Genomic DNA, 20,207 nt, shown 5'->3' on the forward strand with positions numbered 1-20,207 from the left:
GACTTTGCAATGAAGTCAAATTTCAGACCTCAGTGTTATTAACTCTTAAGTAGGGAAGTCTTGGCACCAGGGAATTTCAGAAAAAAAGAAACAAATGTGTGAATATCTCCTAAGCCAAATGCTCTGTGCTATATTTCCTATGTTTAAAAAATGCAGGCTTTGGTAATTATGCATAAAGTAAAAGAAAATCTCTTCATTTGCACAATAAATTCCAGAAAAGATTATTAAAAACTATGCATAATAAAAAATTATGTATTAAAAAGATGTTAGAAACACCAGAGCTATAAGAGGCTTTTAGAGCATTCTATTACTTTTCTAAATTGATAAAGAAAAGCCTAAATTAATTGAGTTTTGACCAAGTTTGCAGATTGAGTCACATATATTGAAGTTTGACAAGTCTCCTTACTCTCATTCTAATGCTCTTTAATATTAAATAAATATATAGCAGCAGAAAATTATTTGAAAGCCGACATTAATTTTGCAACGTGAAACAAGTGACTTTTTTTCAATAGCCACAAACATGTATAACTGAAAAAGACATGGGGTTTAGCTCTGTTTCTGCTAATCACATAAAAAAAAAAAAAAGAGTGAAAAAAAAATCATGTAACCTGACCAGGCAGTGGTGCGTTGGACAGAGCATTGGACTGGGATGCAGAGGACCCAGGTTCGAAAGCCCAAGGTCACTGGGTTGAGCAAGGGGTCACTCTGTCTGCTGTAGCCCCCTGGTCAAGGCACATATGAGAAAGCAATCACTGAACAACTAAGGTGTCACAACAAAGAATTGATGCTTCTCATCTCTCTTCCTTCCTGCTTGTCTGTCCCTATCTGTCCCTCTCTCTATCTCTGTCCCAAAAAAATAAAAATAAAAAATAAAAAAAGGAAAAGAAAGCCATGTATTAAAAGAACTAACTACTGAGGGTGGATTATTCATTGTAGTTTCACACAGAAACATAAAGTAAGACCTTAATGGATAGAGAAAGTTAAATGATCTCAGTGAAAATGTAACCTTAGCAAGTAAGTTATAAAAACGATAAAGCCAAAACAACAAAAAAATAAGACAACAGAATTTCACTATCTCATGATTCATGGAAGTAATCTCACTATGGTGATACAAACATGAAGATGTGGGAAGGAGAATATCTTCTGAAAGTACCTAGAGCATTGTTCTCTTATGAATGTATAACAGCATGCATGTGAGAATTTTTTTTTTTAATTTTAGCAGTAGTCTTACAGTAGTTAACTGCAATGAGAATTCTTGTGGGCACACCATGACATAAACTAACCTAAGAATAAAATTAATTAGTTGAATAGCTGTTATAGCTGAATTAGGGGAAAGGAATAGCCTTTCAGCTTTGTACACACCAAAATCTTAATGGTGATACAATGACTGAAATAACGAGTTGTATATGGTAAATTAACTTGTTTCAAGATCACCAATATGTAATAATAGAACAGTAATCCTATAGAAGGTAAAATGATACAAATATCACTTGCCACAGTGTGAATTTTATTTCTATAGACCATTGAGGAAGAATATATAAGTCATATAATGATTAGCATTATAATGTTCATATTAAACCCATATCAGTGTGCCTGACTGCTTCAATATTTTTTTTCAGTAGACATCAAACTTGAATTTCTAGATATGGATAGCTTAAAGAAATATAATTCCACATCGTCAAATTCGATAAAAGTAATATGAAGGTAATCTGAAAACAAATCGCATGCATGCCATAGAAACTGTTGTTTCCCTTTACAGACATTGCTCTCTCACATTCTGTATCTTACTACGATATCATGTAAATTGACAGTTCAATGTCTTTACTGTAAGTCTTCTTCTTTTTTTTTTTTTTTTTTTTTTTGTATTTTTTTGAAGTTGGAAACGGGGAGGCAGTCAGACAGACTCCCGCATGCGCCTGACCAGGATCCACCCAGCACACCCACTAGGGGGCGATGCTCTGCCCATCTGGGACATCACTCTGTTGCAACCAAAGCCATTTTAGCACCTGAGGCAGAGGCCACAGAGCCATTCTCAGTGCCCGGGCAAACTTTGCTCCAATGGAGCCTCGGCTGTGGGAGGGGAAGAGAGAGACAGAGAGAAAGGAGAGGGAGAGGTGCGGAGAAGCAGATGGGCACTTCTCCTGTGTGCCCTGGACAGGAATCGAACCCAGGATTCCTGCACGCCAGGCCGACACTCTACCACTGAGCCAACTGGCTGAGGCCTAGGTCTTCTTATTTGATCAATGCTCCCTTGCTTTAAACATATTTTTTAAGGGTAAAAAGCTACACTAGAAAATACTGAATTTCAAACAATATGAGGATGTTTTAAAATCAGATGTACAGTGAGGAATGCAAATGATGATAATTTTCATTTAATCATGTGTCTTCTTTCATATTGTAAATACTGTGGAACAATATTTTTCTGAGGAAAAGACCCTTTGAAGGAAAGCAGAAGAAGCATCAGAATGAAATGTTGAAAACTGTGGTTCATTAATTCTTTTTTTAAATAAGTTTATTGGGGTGACATTGGTGAATAAGACCGTATAGGTTTCAAGTGTAGATTGCTATAATAAATGATCTGTATATTGTATTGTGTACCCACACCCAAAGTCAAATAATCTTCTGTCACCATACATTTGTCCCCTTTATCCTTTACTACCCCCCTTTTCTCTGGTGACCACCAGTCTGTTGTTTGTGGTTATGAGTTTCAGTTTTATATCCCACATATGAGTGAAATTGTATGGTTCTTAGCTTGACTGACTTATTTTGCTCAGCATAATATTCTCAAGGTCCATTCATGTTATCACAAATGGCAATATTTCATCTTTTTCAAAACCTTTGTCATAGATTTGAGAGACAAAGAGAGAAAGAGAGAGAAAGAAAGAGAGAAGGAGAGCAAGAGAGAAAGGGAAACATCAACTCGTTGTTTCACTTAGATATTTCATTTAGTTGTGTACTCATTGATTGCTTTTTTTTTTTTTTTTTTTTTTTTTTTTACAGAGACAGTCAGAGAGAGGGATAGATAGAGGCAGACAGATAGGAATGGAGAGAGATACGAAGCATAAGTCATCAATTTTTCATTGCGACACCTTAGTTGTTCATTGATTGCTTTCTCATATGTGCCTTGACTGCGGGCCTTCAGCGGACCGAGTAACCCCTTGCTTGAGCCAGCGACCTTGGGTCCGAGCTGGTGAGCTTTTGCTCAAACCAGATGAGCCCGCACTCAAGCTGGCGACGTCGGGGTCTCGAACTTGGGTCCTTTCACATCTTAATCCAATGCTCTATCCACTGCGCCACCGCCTGGTCAGGCCATTGATTGCTTCTTGCATGTGCCCTAACCAAGGGCTGAACCTGCAACATCTGGATTGCTGGTAGATGCTTTCTTCACTGAGCAACCTGACCAGGGCATCATCTTTCTTATGACTGAATAGTATTCCATGGTATATTTGTAGCAAATCTTCTTTATTTAGTCTTCTATCAAAGGACACTTTGGTTGTTCTCATGTCTTGGCTACCATAATCCTTCATTAAGTGTAGAGGCGTGTATATCTTTGAGAATAAATGTTTTCAAGTTTATAGGATAGCTACTCAGAAGAGGGATTGCTGGATCACATGCTAATTTATTAATTTTTTGAGAAACTTGCATAACGTTTTCATGGTGACTGTACCAGAATACATTTCTACCAGCACTGCCTCAGGCTTCCTTTTTCTCCACAGCCCCTCCAATACTTGTTATCATCTGTCATGTTGATAATAGCCATTCTAGCAGGTATGAGATGGTATCTCATTATAATTTGATTTGCATTTCCCTACTAGCTAATGAAGTTGAGCATCCTTTTATATATCTTTTGATCATTGATATGTCATTAATTCATCTATAAAACAAATCCATGGCATGACTCCATGCTTTAGCTAGCTATGTATCTGTCTAAAAATTGGAATTTATAAAATAGATAAGTAAAAAGAGGTAACATTTTAACATCTACACTAGAATTGAAAAATTATATTGGACTTTGTTGTTTTTTGGATAAAAAGTCTGAATTGGTTTATTTACTGGACAATTAAGTGTATCAATTAGATTATGTTTTATACAGTTTTTATAAATTGAATGGCATAAATTTGTTTGTCCAGCACTTTGAAGTTAATATATTTAAAGTACATAAAGAGATTATAATATTTTATTAAAATATAATATTTATAGTGGTATATTAAATTACTAAATGTTTTAGTTTTCCTAATTTCTTTCTATTGACTTTAATAAAATATATCCAAGTTACAAAGGCACATGTATAAATAATGCATGTTTAAAAGGTCTTGTTAGACCTTTTTTTTTCTTTATTTATTATTAATTTTTAAAAAGATAGGAAGGGGAGAGTGAGGGAAAGAGACATCAACTTGTTTTTCCACTTATTTATGCACTCATTGATTGATTCTTATATATGCCCTGACCAGTGATTGAACCTGCAACCTTGGCTTATTGGGATGATGCTCTAACCAGCTGAGCTATCCGGCCAGGGATAATATCTTTTTCATATATATCTTAATTTTCTATTGTTATATGACAAATTGCCATAAATTTAGTGGCTTAAGACACACCCCTCTATTATCTTACTGTTTATATTGTTCAGGAATTTAGGCATAGTTTAGCTGTTTTTCCTGCTCAGAGTCTCACAAAGCTGAAATCTAATTGTTGACCTAGCCTGCAAACTCATCTGAAGTCCTCTACTAACCTTATTAGTTCTTCAAAACATAAATTTTTTTGGAGTTGTATGATGAGAGAACTGTTTTCTTGTTACCTACAGACTAGTACAGCTATCAGCCTCTAGAGTCTACCCTTTGGTCTTTAACATGTGGTGTCTGTCTCTCAAGTCACAACTGCTTAATTCTTGGAAGTCCAGCAAGAAAATCCCTTTCCATGAAGGACTCAGTCCCTCTTTAAAAGATTTCTCAAATCAAAAATCACATCATCTTCATTTTTATTATCTCACAGTCAACTAACTTGGGATCTTAATTCCATGTGCAGGATACTTTTCTCTTTACTATTTAATGGAATCTAATAATGGAAGTGAAATCCATCACATCCACATCTCACTCACACTCAGGAGGAAGAGATTAACAGGCACCCCAGGAATGACAATCTAGGGGTCATTTTAGAATTCTTGTTATCACAGTATAGTTCCCAGAAAAAGAGAAATTATAAAGAAATCTCTAGTGGTTGATAATATGCTATATTGCTAGTCATATAGATATTTCTCTAAACATTTCTCTTTTATATAAATCCTCACTATTCGTATTACAAAATGAATAGGTTTGGATAGGTATTTTTGAGGTAAGACTAGTCCTCCTTTTCACAGTTTCCTACAAGCAGGAACTATAAATAAGTCAGACTGCCCAGAGGTTAAAACAATTGGACAGAGCATGCCAATATCCTAGGAGGCATCCAAGAAGAAATCTTAATTATTAAAGAGGTTTCCATCAAAATTCATAATGTGAAAAGATGTTGTGAATTGGTCAATTGGTTTCTGACATCCTTTCCAACTCCTTCCTAATGACACTTTCTGAACCTCAGAGGCTGGAACACTGAAAAACCACAGTTGTTAGATCTCTTTGCAGGGTAATATTCCAGAGTGATTTGGAAATATTTACATGCGTGCTGGAAAGTAGAAACCTGAAGCTGAACAGTTGCTAATTATGAGGATTCTGCTGCTAACCAGCATTTTGCAGACTTACTCATTTTCCCATTTAATAATGTATTTATTTGTTTTGCAGGACAGTTAACAGAGGTATCAATGTCCAGTCAACAGCATTATTAGCATTAAGAGGACAAAGTGGAGCATCCTTTTTCATTTAAGGAACTATTTTTTTTTTAAGATTTTATGTATTCATTTTAGAGAAGAGAGAAGAAGAGAGCAAGAAGGGGGAGGAGCAGAAAGCATAAACTCCCATATGTGCCTCAACCAGGCAAGACCAAGGTTTCCAACAGGCGACCTCAGTGTTTCCGGTCAATGCTGTATCCACTGCACCACCACTGGTCAGGCCAGAACATTCGTTTTGATCATGACTATTATTCATGCTTCTGAAGCTGATAGCAGCTTGTGGAAGGGCCTTTACAATTACAGTGTGGACTGAAGAGGAAAACACCTCTAATATTAGCCTATTAATTAAGTGTGTGACTTCCTGATCACAGAAGAGTGGACTCTTTGGTGGCTCATTGTAGTAGCTTTGGGAATCTTCCCTTAAAATACAGTCTTGATTCTTTTTTTTTTTTTCCAACTCTCCCAATGATTTTGTAAACCACTCCTTTTGGCTTTAACAAGATAAGTCTATTATTTCTGATATTGAACATTGCCCAGTACAAGTTGTACTTTCTTACCTTTCCCAATCCTTACTATTTCCAAGAAGAGAGAGTCATATTACTGTGTAGAACAATAATTAAACTAGCTTTTTTACACCTCTCAGGCCTTTGGATATGAATGCTACAATTCTCTTTACTGATGCTCTTTTTCTTTCAATGTGAAAGATTTGAAAATGACCCTTGCAATGTGGACTTGGTTATATTTGTACCTAAAGGCATGTGTTCTCAAATATACTTGTGAGAAGGGAATAGGATAGTTAGTTCTTAAAGTTCAATGCCTACAATTTTTATTAAAAATCTCACTGATAGTCTACAGAGCTGGCAATATTGCCAGTTATAGTTTCACCAGAGTGTTCAAATTTACTGAATATTTTATAGTTAAAATGTAGAGGTTAAAGTATCCATTTGCATGGTATTTTTCCTCAAGGCATATTAATTTCCTTATTCTCCCGTCCTTTCTTAGCTGCTACTTTAAAAGTTTGGTTTTGTAAAACCCCCAACATTGTTTTAAAAAGGATAGACCACCATGTTTGAGAAATAAAGTCGAATTGTGGTTTCTTTTTATTCTGAGAGTGCTAACATCATATTCTGCGTCCGACGTGCGTACTAAAGAAAATGAACTCAATGGAGCAGAAGAGACATTTGGGTGTAATAGAATCAGGACTTTTTGGCAGGATGGCCGCCTTGGCGTGGTGCCGACCTTAATGTCCTGTCACGCACACAGCATGGTTTAGTCCTCAGAGAATATCCAGTATTTAAGTTTTTATAAAGTTCTGGATGATTGGCTGAAATTTTTACCTTTTCCCCTAAAATATGCTTCATTCAACCATATCTGTATCTACCAATAGGGCCCTTTGTGCTCCCTTTGCACAGCACTGGTCATTTTGTGACCCTCGGCATAATGTCTGTCCCCGCCCTAAGCCTGCGCGTTCTCTGACGTTCCAACTTTCCCCCATCAACTTAATGCGCTACTATGATGCATGACTGAAGACAGGTGTAGCAAAATATCCCAACTGTATTGTAACGTAACATGGTAGAATATAAAGGCTGTGGCATTTTGACACCTTACATACAATTAAGGCAATTTGAATTCATCGTCTATTTTAGTTACTGAACAAATAAGTAGTTAACACATTATGCATCAGGCACTGAATAAAATTTAGTATTTGCTTATATCCTTCTGAGGAAACCATTATCATTAATCCCCCAAACAGGGAAACTGAAGCAAGTAAAATTTTGCCGAAGGTAACTCGGGGGGGGGGGGGGGGCTGAGCCAGGGTTCGAAGCCTGCCAGTGGGGACTAACAAACCAGGTTCCTGTCCACTGCAGGGGGCCAACTCCCTAGGCTGGATGATCTTTGACTCTAAGACTTTGGAGATCAATGATAAACATAGATACAAAAGATAGTCCCATTTATCTATATTTTTATGATTTTATGGCAAAACTATGATTTATGTCACATTTTATGAAACTATTTTGAGCAACTATACCAACAAGAATCCAGATGACAACCCAATGACAGTAATAACCACTTATCCAATTCAGAGATGTAAATTTTTAAAAAGGAACATGGACAAAAGAAGACAAAAAATATTCAGTTGGAGAACCTACTTGCCAAAGCTTTATCATTACAGTCTGTTTCCTCTCTGTATCTGATTCTACTCCTCCCTTCTTACTCAGATCCTGTCACTGATGAAAATGGAGATGGGGGTCTCTTTGGTGAGGGCTATAAGGACTGTACTAAAGAGCTGAAAGTATATACTGAAGTGGTTTGAAGTGGCTTATACTAGAGGACAATCCTAAAGTATTAATGCTGAACCAAACTATTCTCTCTTATAATGCATTGGTCCAGAATGACAAATACAGGCACATTACAGGTGCTTCTAATTATGTAACAGTGTCTATCACTGTCTTTCCAATAATGTGACAAATCATTCAGCATCTTAAAAAAGCTGAGGAAAAGTTCCCTGATTTGTTGGAGCATGAATATGATAGAAACCGTGAAACCTGTTACACATATAAGATGTTATTACTTTCAGATCATTGAACTCAATATATGAAAATTTAGCATGGATATAAAAGTAAAATGTTTTCTACTTTTGACAGTAGAACTCAGTTGTATCTCTTATTTCTACCTCCATAAAAACTCAGAAAGTACAGCAAGATATTCTTCTAGGTGTAGAGATATGACTTTCCCACAAATCCCCTAGACCAGTCATATCTCTGATAACATTATATATATTTGTCTAATGATATATATGACATTATATATATAACATTATATATATACTGATATATATATATAATGTTATATACTTGTGTAATGATATATATATATATTCCTATTATAACACACACAATAGATTGTAATGTTCTCTTTGCTTGTCCTTATTCTTCATTAGGCTGTGAGGTCCTTAAGAACACAGATTATGGTACATGTCCCTAAGGAACTAGAATGCCACTTACTACAGAGTACCCACTTCACAAATGTACAGGTGGCCTAAAGAGAGGCTCATATTATTTATTTCCTGACAGTTTTCTATTGTCAGCTATAACAAATTGCCTCTACTTAGTGGCTGAGAATGACGCAAACTTATCATTTGAACTTTCTGTAGGTTAGAAATTAAACATGAATCTCCCTGGGCTAAAATCAAGACAGCATTCCTGGATCTTGGGGAGAATCCATCTCTGCTTTTTCTAACTTCTAGAAGCCACCCACATTCCTTAGCTCATGACCCTTTCTGTTCCCAGAGTCAGAGTGGTAGCACCTTGGCTAGTGTTTCATAGTTATTTCTTTCTGGTTGTTCTTCTGTTGACCTGTTTCATTTTTAAGGGCACTCTTAATTACTTTCGGTCTACCTGACTATCCAAGGTAATCTTTCTATTTTAAGGTCACCTACTTTAATCTCATCTGCAACCATCATTTAACTTTTCCATGTAATTTATTCACATATTCCAGGGATTAAGGTGTGGTCATCTTAGAAGAGTGGGAGTCTTAGTCTACCTACCATACTTCTTATATTATATTCCAAAATGAGTCACATACTATAAAGCAAAAATGGAATGGAAGGAGGGGATTTTAGCTCATGCAATGTCAATTCTAACCTCAAATCTTCTTTTTTTTTCTTTTTGTATTTTTCCAAAGTGAGAAGTGGGGCGGGGAGGGGCGGGGTGAGGGGAGTCAGACAGACTCCCTATGTGCCCAACCAGGATCCACCCTGGCATGCCCACCAGGGGGCGATGCTCGGCCCTTCTGGGGCGTTGCTTCAGCTGCGGGAAGGGAAGAAAGAGACAGAGAGAAAGAAGAGAGGGAAGGATGGAGAAGCAGATGGGCACTTGGGCACTTCTCCTGTGTGCCCTGGCCGAGAATCGAACCTGGGACTTCCACATGCCAGGCCAATGCTCTACTGCTAAACTAACCGGCCAGGGCCACCTACAACCTTCTGTATGTTTCATTTTATATTGTAGAATCTAGACAGCTGAAACTGTACTTCCCAAGTTCATTTTCAGCTAGTTTTCCAGATGTGATTTAGGTGTGAGGATAAGATGTACTATAGGGAGACTTGAATTCCAAGACAGAGAAAGAAGGAGGGACATGATATTCATTTTTGTGGTGCATGATGTGGCAGACGAATTCCCGGGTCTACATTCATTGTTTCCATGATTCGGCAGCTTCCTACAATCAAGGTGCCATTTTCCCAATTACGGCAGGGGCAGTATGCGCTGTGTTGGCCGGTTTTCTGATATGGTAACTATAGCTTTCTTGGACAGGAGCACTATGCTACTGAATGAAGTCTCTTGGGAAGCTCGTCCAGCCCTGGTAGCCCATTTGAAAACAATATGATACATTGGGATACTGTATTCCATTGATTCTAAATACTTTTTCTTACTTTTTTTTTTCAGAGACAGAGAGAGAGTCAGAGAGAAGGATAGATAGGGGCAGACAGGAATGGAGAGAGATGAGAAGCATCAATTATCAGTTTTTCGTTGCAACACCTTAGTTGTTCATTGATTGCTTTCTTGAATGTGCCTTGACTGTGGGGCTACAGCAGACCGAGTAACCCCTTGCTTGAGCCAGCAACCTTTGGTCCAAGCTAGTGAGCTTTGCTCAAACCAGATGAGCCCACGCTCAAGCTGGCGACCTCTGGGTCTCAAACCTGGGTCCTCTGTGTCCCAGTCTGATGCTCTATCCACTGCACCACCACCTGGTCAGGCACTTTTTCTCACTTTTAACTGGTGGTAAGTTTGTCTTTTTTAGTAATACATGAAATAATGAATAATGATGTGTCTTGTTATCAATGTCAGATATGTGAAGTATTATAAAAACATTTCTGGGAAAATTATCTAGCATGGTTTTTGCAACTTCAATCTATGTGATATGAGTAGTCATTGTTTTATTTTTAGATCAACAGTTTATGACATAATAAAAATATCTGAACTTTGAAATTCCACTCTAAAATACTATATGCAAACATACAATTTGCTGTTTTCTAATCTCTATTTTCTTACTACCAACAACAAAAATGGACTTTTGATCAGAAACACAATAACAATACAGATACATATATTGCTGCATAAGATGTATAGAATGTCTTAAAAATGAAGATTTATCATAATTTGCTTACTTATATTAAATTTATCAACCTCTAATTTCTCAAAAATAAAAAATTCTAATTATTTGACTCTCTCTAATTGATATTATTATAAAGTATAATTTACTACATGCCAGAGATTATATTTCATTCCCCAAGTCTCATTGCCTTTTCTTTACTCCATATGGTATATGAAACATCAAGATAATTTTAAGAAAACAGGCATAACGCTGAAAAAAATTTATTTCTCTTTAGCCTCAACTTTCAGAGTTAACCTGTAAACTAAAGTATTCAACCTGTAAACTAAAGTATTAGGTTCAGAATATGAAATATTGTGACATAAAAGACCCATTATAAAGCATTTGACCTTTTGCTAACAACGAAAATAAAATTGTAATTTTACTCCTGTTCTTTTAAAAATCAAACATTAAAAAGAACTGGACATGCCAATTAGTTGATGTTTAATACTTCACATCCCAGGCCTTAAAGAATCCCATTTTAGTAGAATGTTTCTAAAATGTCTTTTATGCCTCTTGACTTCTTACTTTAAACTGTATCAAACATTTTCTAATGATACAAACTTACATTACAATTATCAAGCATTATGGCCAAGTGCAGATATAGGTGGGATAGGAAGTATTACTGATTATCTTGAAAAAATGTTCCGGCCTTAGAATACTTGTTTTCATCTCTCTTTTCAAATGAAGGATGAGTTTAAAATTTGCAGCTTCATAGTATCCTAAAGAGCTCAAAGGCCACATTTCTGTAAAAAGAATTTGTGCACGAAAGCTGGAAGTAGAAAATGATAATTGAGTAAAACAGTCCCTTATTATTACTTCTCATCAGCGCCCTCTGACTTACCTGCGCACACCTCAGTACTATTATTTCTGGATCACTAATGCAATGAATCAAGTGCGCTTGGTTTTCTTTCTCATTACCCTGCTTAGGCAGAACATTTTTCATAATTTTAAACATTTTTCAGAGTGAATTTCTGGAAGACTCAGTAACAGTGTACATATTCTTTTACTTTATTGAGTGACTTTTGCTTACTTGACACCAGACTGCAATTTTTGCTAAGTTTTTTACTTTAAAGAGCAACACAGACACAATAATTGCATCTATATTGCAAGAACAATATTAAAAGTTCTTTAGTGAATCTTTTATGTGATAACATTTCACACTTCGAAGCTGAATATCATAGTTCACAGGTTGAATATATGAAATAATACTGAACATTCAGGTAGATAATAAAAAGTGTTTTTCTAAGCTTATGCCTGCTTCCTTAAGGCAACAGAAAACATGAATTCTCACCAAATGTCAGGCATTGTGTTAGATCTACATTAAAAAAAAAGGATTGCTGATTGCATTGTTTGGATACATTCCAAGAACGGTAAGAGATGATCAAAGAATATGCATATTTTAAATTTTTTCTGTATATATTCTTTAAATATCCACAATATTTTAATGTTACTCTGCTTTTTAGGAGAGGAGGCTTACAATGTATGCAAACGGATGTCTCCTGACATGTGTCTATTTTTGTTTGATTGTTTGAGTTAATACTATTGTTTAGCCAACAGCACTCTCTTGCTTTATTGCTCATTTTGCCTTTCTACTATCTACTTACCCTGCAGACTGTCAGTAGACTCTCTCCTTCTAATGCCCCAAGATAATTGACTCTATTGACTGGTTTAATTTCTAGACACACAATAATGCCTTCAATTACTACAAGTACTGGACCTGTGGCTATAATTCTCCCTTCTTATTGCAGATGGCTCTAGGGAACTAGTTGGAAGACTTATTTCAATTAACCCTAACTGATTCTTGTCTTGTGGTGACATAATACTAAACATTTAACACCAGGATATTAAACAATGGAAAGTATTCAATATTGGGTGTAGACAGCAAATAAGCTTAATGCAGTCCCCAACTGACATTCTGTTTTGGTTTTTTCAAGTAAACTCTTCAATATATACTACAATTTCATGTAGGTATTTTTTTTTTTTTGTCTTTTGCCTTATAATTTTGGTAAAGCCTCATTTGAGGTTTTAATTGATTTTAGTATTGAATTTGATTAGAAAATTGACTGCAATGGTTTTGGGTGGATCCCATCAATAAATCTGAGTGCTCATGAGTAGTAGAGGATCCATAGGTACCAGATATTGTGAAGTCAGTGAATAAAATGGAAGAGCATTAACATAAAACTTAAGAAACTTAAGACTGGAAATGTTGATATGTAATATCATGATTGACCAACATGTGTATTTTTAATATACTTTATTTGCTAAATTACTAAATCATTTGAGTAATTTATCAAGAAAAATCAATACCACATTTCTATTAAAAATAATATTATTTTCAAAGGGGTTTCACTTATAGGTATATTATAGGAAAGTGTCCTATTTTTAATGTTACATTTCCAAGTTTCTAGAATTCCCCCACCCAACACTGAATTCCCAGTGGTGTAATGGGGGTAGAAAACTAACATAAAGACTCCATTTGTAAATGGGGGAACACAAGACACCTACATGTCACTGATCCACAGCACTCCTGGACTCTTGTAGAGGAGTCATTATCTCTGGGAGGGGTTTTCTTTTCTATGATTCAGTGTGCTCCCTTATCATCTTCTGGGTATCCTTCTGCATTCATTATCCTCTGTGACTCGTCTTAAGTGAGTGTTGGGGATTATTTCTTGTTGTAGAATTTCAGCTTAAAGGTAGCTATACTGTTTATGTAAACTCAGTGCCCCAAAGATTGTTTCAAGCCAAGATTAATAATAACTTTGTTCTGGTTTCTAGGGTCTTTGTTAATAATATTTTCAGAAACCTAAAAAAATTCTTACTATTGTTATTTTTACTAATTTTAAATCTATTCCATGTAACAGTAATAAAATTTAATGCTATTTCCTAGAAACATGTATCAAATTTGTTTTATAATGTCAAATGTTTAATTGAATGTATATGTACAGAAAAGACAGAAAGATGGCCATATAAGATGTCCCTTGGGTAACACTGCTTCATCTTATATTTGAAAGTTGCCAACAGAGCACATCTTACATAGTTTCTCTACACACACACTCCAAATCTGCTACATAAAATGATAGATGAGTTAACTAACATTACTGTGGTAATTATTTCACAATATATACATGTATGAAATAATTTTTGTACCTTTAAACTTACACTAAGTTATATGTCACTTACATCTCAATAAAGCTGAAAAAGAAAAAGAGAGAGCTCATTAAGTGGAGTGTTCTCTATTAAACCTTCATGAAATGCTTTCTCTTTATCTATCTATCATTTATCTATCATCTATCTATCCATCCATCCATCTATTATCTATCTATCTATCTGTCTATCTATCTATCTATCTATCTATCATCTATCCATCATCTATCTGTGTATTATATGAATGAATGTATTATACATATGAATAAATGATGAATAAAACTTGTTAGAACTTTTATTCATTTATTGATTATTAGTTTTTGTTAATGTAGAAAATCATTGTTGTCTAAGTATTATTTTGTCTGTATATAGTACATGCAAAGATGCAAAGTAAGTGGGAAAAATATTGCAATAACATATAAGACTGATCCTTTGGCCCAAAGACAGCATATGAAGAGAGAAGCAACCTGACCAGGAAGTGGCGTGGTGGATATAGTTTTGGACTGGGATGCGGAGATCCCAGGTTCAAAACTCCAAGGGCTCATCTGGTTTGAGCAAGACTCACCAGCTTGAACCCAAGGCTGCTGGCTTGAGCAAGGGGTCACTCAGTCTGCTATAGCCCCTGGGTCAAGGCACATATGAGAAAGCAATCAATGAACAACTAAGGAGTCACAACGAAAAATTGATGATTGATGCTTCTCATCTCTCTCTGTTTCTATCTATCCCTATCTATCCCTCTCTCTGACTCTCTCTGTCTCTGTAAAAAAAAAAAAAAAAAGCAAATTTACTTACAATATTTAAGATGGAACCTTATAATTGCCAGAAACTCAAAAGTCACATCCCCATTAAGGAATATAAGATGATTTCATATGGATAGACATTGTAACATGATTTTCACAATGAAGTTAACACAGTTGTCACCTCAAATAGTTGTGTTTGTGTATTTGTGTGTGTGTGAGAGAATGTCTAAAGTCTGCTTTCTTAGCAATTTCAAATACACAATATGGTATTTTTAACTATAGTCACCATGTTGTAAATTTCTCTATATTCTACATGAGTATTTGTGCCCTATGACCAATTTTCCCGTTTCCTCTACTTTCCCAGCCCCTGGTAACCACAATTTCACTCTGTTTTAAGAGATTTTTTGTTTGTTTGTTTATTTTGATTAAATTTCACATATAAGTGAAACCATGCAATATTTCTTTATGAGGCTTATTTGAGTTAGCATTATGCCCTTAAGGTAGAATTTCCTTTTTTTATGGATTCACACACACACACACACACACCATTTTCTTCATCCATTTACTAACTTTGGATATATAAGGTCTACCAGAAAGCTCTGTCCGTTTCTATCACAACAAGTTTTGACACGTAAGCACATGTTTATTTGGCACATGTGTGCCTCTCTATTTTTATCGCTTAATGTTTACATACTGACATAGCAAATTAACTAAAACAAAGATGATTCACGTTAGTCTTATGTGTGAGGCCATAGTGTACCCATGGCTACTGATAAAGTTCATTTATGCCACTGTAATTTTTACGAATTTCAATAAGGAAGAAATGCTACAGAAACATGTCTGTCACATCCACCATATTCCCCGGACTTAGCACCCTCCGACTATCACTTGTTTTTGTCCTTACAAAATTTTTTGAGGGGCAAAAAATTCAAAAATGAAGAAGATATCAAACAAGCACTGGTTCAATTTTTTGCATCAAAAATTAAAACATTTTTCAAAAATGAGATATACAAATTGCCCTCATGCTGGCAAGAAATCATTAATAATAATGGCAATTATATTATTTAATAAAGTTTATTGACAATAAGAAAAATTTGTATTTTGTTTTAATTCTAAAAACGGACAGAACTTTCCGGTAGACCTTATATTTCCAAAAGTGGGGTTTCTGGGTGATATGGTAGTTCTATTTAATTTTTTGAGAAGCCACCATACTGTTTTCCATAGCGGCTCCACCAATTCACATTACTTCCAACAGTGCACAGGGCTTTCCTTTCCTCACATCCTTGCCAGAACTTATTATTTCTTATCTTTTTGATAATAGCCATTCTATTATGTGTGAGGTGATATCTCATTGTGGGTGTTGATTTATATTTTCATAAGTAACACCTCCTCTAATTAGTGATGTTCTACAACTTTTCATGAACCTGTTGGCCATCAAGGTTCTTTTTTAGAAAAATGTCAATTCTAGTCCTTTGCCCATTTTTTCAAATTGGATTATTATTTTTTTTAATTGAGCTGTAAAAGCTTCTTATATATTTTGGATATTAACTTCCTATTGCTATATTGCTTGCAAATATTTTCTCCCTTTTTGTAGGTTGCTTTTTCACTCTATTGATTGTATCTTTTATTGTTAAAGAGTTTCTTAGTTTGATGCAGATATAGTCCTACTTGTTAAGTTTTCCATTTGTTGCTTATGCTTTTGGCGCTTTACCCAAAAAATCATTGCCAAGACCATCTCAAGGAATTTTTCTCCTGTGTTTTCTTCAAGGATGTTTACACATTCAAATTTTATTCAGCTTTTATGGTTTGGGGGATTTAAATTCAGAGAGGTCTAGATTTTATATCTTGATTCAATATTGAATATCTTGTGGACATGAACAAGTTAGTAAAATTCTCATTCCTCAATTATAAGCTTTTGTTTTTCACGTTTCTTATCTGGTCAAATTTAAAAGTGCTAATACTACATGTAATGCAGTTTGCAAAATAAACACTCCAAACTGTTGTTACGATACTTTTCACTGTAAGCTTTCAAAAATATTCTTAATACTATTATTAGCATATTGATTTCATTTTTACTTAAATGTATATATTCAGCTACATTATTTGTCAAGGTGTATTGTTATAGCTACATCTATTATTTTATCAAATACTGACATAATTTTAACCATTATTAAGCTATAATATTTACATACAAAATTATATCTATTTTTAGTGTGCATTTTCCTTAGTTTTGAAAATAATGTATGTACCACTGCAATTAAAGTATAGAGAATTTTCATTATTCCAAGAAATTTCCTTCCTGCCACCCATCCAGTCTTAAGAAAACTCGGTTTTGCCGCCATAAGAGATTAGCTTTCCTATAGGATTTGTACACTATATCTTCTATTATGACTAGCTTCTGTCTTTCAGAATAATGTACTTGAAACAACATGGAGCAGTAGTTCATTCCTTTTTATTGCTAAATTGCATTCTATTGTATAAATATACCAAGGTTTTAAAAAAATTTCACCTGATAATGGAAATGTTGGTTGTTTTAGGTTTTGGCTACTGGAAGTAAAGCTGCTGTCTACAACTTGTCTACATATCATTACATAAAAATATGTTTTTATTTTAGTTGGGGAAAATAGTGAGAACTGGTAATGCTAAGTTGTAAGAGTCACCTTCAACTTTATAAGAAAGTGCCATGCTATTTTTCAAAAATGATTATGCTTTAAATTTCTAGCCACAGTGTATAAGGTTTCCAGTTGCTTTTCACTTTCCTATCACAAGAGGTAAAAGTAGGAATGATCTGAGTCATTTGATCACCGTGTCCGTCAGAAATTTCTGACCCTGAATCAATTTCATGGATTTTACAACATAACAAATCAGTTGTTAAGTCAAACAAAACATCAGTGAATGTGTATGTCTTTTGCCAATCATCAGCTTTTCAGATTTGAAAGCACAATACATTTTTCAAGCAGGTGCTGAAGAAATTCACACAATGCAGAAGATGAATATTCAAGCAGGAGGAGGCTGTTTATTTACAAGATAACAATATTGCACAGAACACTTTCCACTTGGTTTTTGTATTTTTTGTAATACAAAATCTTCAATAAGTTGTACAAATTATTTGTATAAATTACAGAGATAACTTCTTTTCTTTCCTTTACTTTTAAGAAAATTGATTACAGTCACTAATCTCAATGAATAGTAGGCTTGTTTATTCTTGACAAGCTGATTGCTTATGGGTCCCAAATGTGTGTCAAACACAAAAGGTAATAGCAGTGTTTAATTTTAGTTTTACCACTGAGATATTTCAATTTATTACTGTAGAATTCCACCTGGCTAGGATTCTGTAAATCAGTTTCTCTAGAGATTGATAATTTGAAACTATCATTTCCCCCCTTTAAATGGCAATCAATTTACATGCCATTCATACAAACTAAAAGCCCCCCAAAATTTTATTTTACTGAGTATCAAAATTTGTCTTGTTTGATCTGTCTCTCTTAATGTTAAACTTTCTTGATAGTTGAGGAAATGTAGATTTTTATTTTTTTTTCAACAAGAAAATAGAAAACGTCATTATATATCATGAATGATTTTAAATGTTGTGGACATAAACACAGCGATTCAGATCAGTCTTTGTCTAAAATGACTCACCATCTATGGGAAGAAAAATAAAATTGTTCAAAGGTTATTACAACTTTTTTTTTTTTTTTTTTTTTTTTTTTTTTTTTTTTACAGAGACAGAGAGAGAGTCAGAGAGAGGGATAGACAGACAGGAACAAAGAGAAATGAGAAGCATCAATCATTAGTTTTTCATTGTGACACCTTAGTTATTCATTGATTGCTTTCTCATATGTGCCTTGACCATGGGGCGGAAAGAGACCAAGTAACCCCTTGCTTGAGCCAGCGACCTTGGGTCAAAGCTGATGAGCTTTGCTCAAACCAGATGAGCCTGCGCTTAAGCTGGCAACCTCGAGGTCTCAAACCTGGGTCCTCTGCATCCCAGTCCAACGCTCTATTCACTGCGCCACCGCCCTGTCAGGCAAGGTTATTACAACTTTTAAATAACCTATTTATGTATGATACATATTGTAGTATTTGTTTGTGAAACTTAGCACACTTATGTGGACTTATATTGACCTTGTTAAAATATCAGTATTCATGGGGCTTCAAGTAATGCACACTTGATTGCGTTAATCAGGAATCCCTTAAGATCTTTCAAGTTCTTAAATGTATCTATATAACAGAAATGTATCTAATGGAAGAAAATGGGGGGAGAATGATATATTTTATTTTGGACCTTTATATACCCTGCACAGAAAATTAGCTGAAAATGAACCAACAATATAGAAGAAATAGTTCTCTATACAGTTTATTATAGATATAGTTAGCAACTTTATAGATTATATTAGAGTTTTTATGTGAATCACTCAGCATTTACATCTGAATAACTTGTAGAAAAGACTTTGTATAGATGAGATGATAATCTATGACCTGGCCGAGGCATCATTTTATTTTTCCCGGGTTATAAGAACACTCTGTACTTACTATCACTTACATATATTTATTCATGACATGCTGCATGAGGTGGGACGCTACTTTCCAGTTTAGAGCTCTTATTGTTAGTCTTTATTATACATTGGCCTAGAAATTCTTCTTAAAACAGAAATCATATTTTAATCACCAATTCCCTTATGCAAAATTCTATATATGCAAATTAACTTCTGTGTGTATTTTGAGAAATGTAGTAATTTGCGTTCCAATATATTTGAAACGGAAGTTGCTGCTGTTGTAAATATTTTTTTTTAAGTTTTTCTATTGGTATAAAACAGGAAATAAGAAAATAAAAAAAGTAAGAAGGACCTGGCCAGTTCGCTCAGCAGTAGAGCATTAGTCTGGCATATGGAAGTCCAGGGTTTGATTCCTGGTCAGGGTACCCAGGAGAAGTGACCATCTGCTTTTCCACCCCTCTTCCTTCTCTTTCTGACTCTCTTTCTTCCCCTCTTGCAGCCATGGTTCTAATGGTTTGAGCAAATTGGTCTAAGCTCTGAGAATGGTTCCTTGGCCTCACCTCAGATGCTGAAATAGGTTGGTTGCCAAGCAACAGAGCAGTGGCCCTAGATGGGCAGAGCATCACCATGTAGGGGGCTTACTGGGTAGATCCCAGTTAGGTGCATGTGGGAGTCTGTCTCTCTGGCTCCCTGACTCCTTGCCTCTCGCTTAAATAAATAAATAAATAAATAAATAAATAAATAAATAAATAAATAAATAAAACTAAGTGGTATTGGCAATAAAAATGGGAATTCAACAGTGTAGAGATATGAGCCACTGTTGATAAATACAGTCAGAGGTAACTGAGAGGAAGTAATCTT

This window comes from Saccopteryx leptura, chromosome 5 (genome assembly GCF_036850995.1).
Source record: "Saccopteryx leptura isolate mSacLep1 chromosome 5, mSacLep1_pri_phased_curated, whole genome shotgun sequence".
In the NCBI taxonomy this organism is placed as follows: Eukaryota; Metazoa; Chordata; class Mammalia; order Chiroptera; family Emballonuridae; genus Saccopteryx; species Saccopteryx leptura.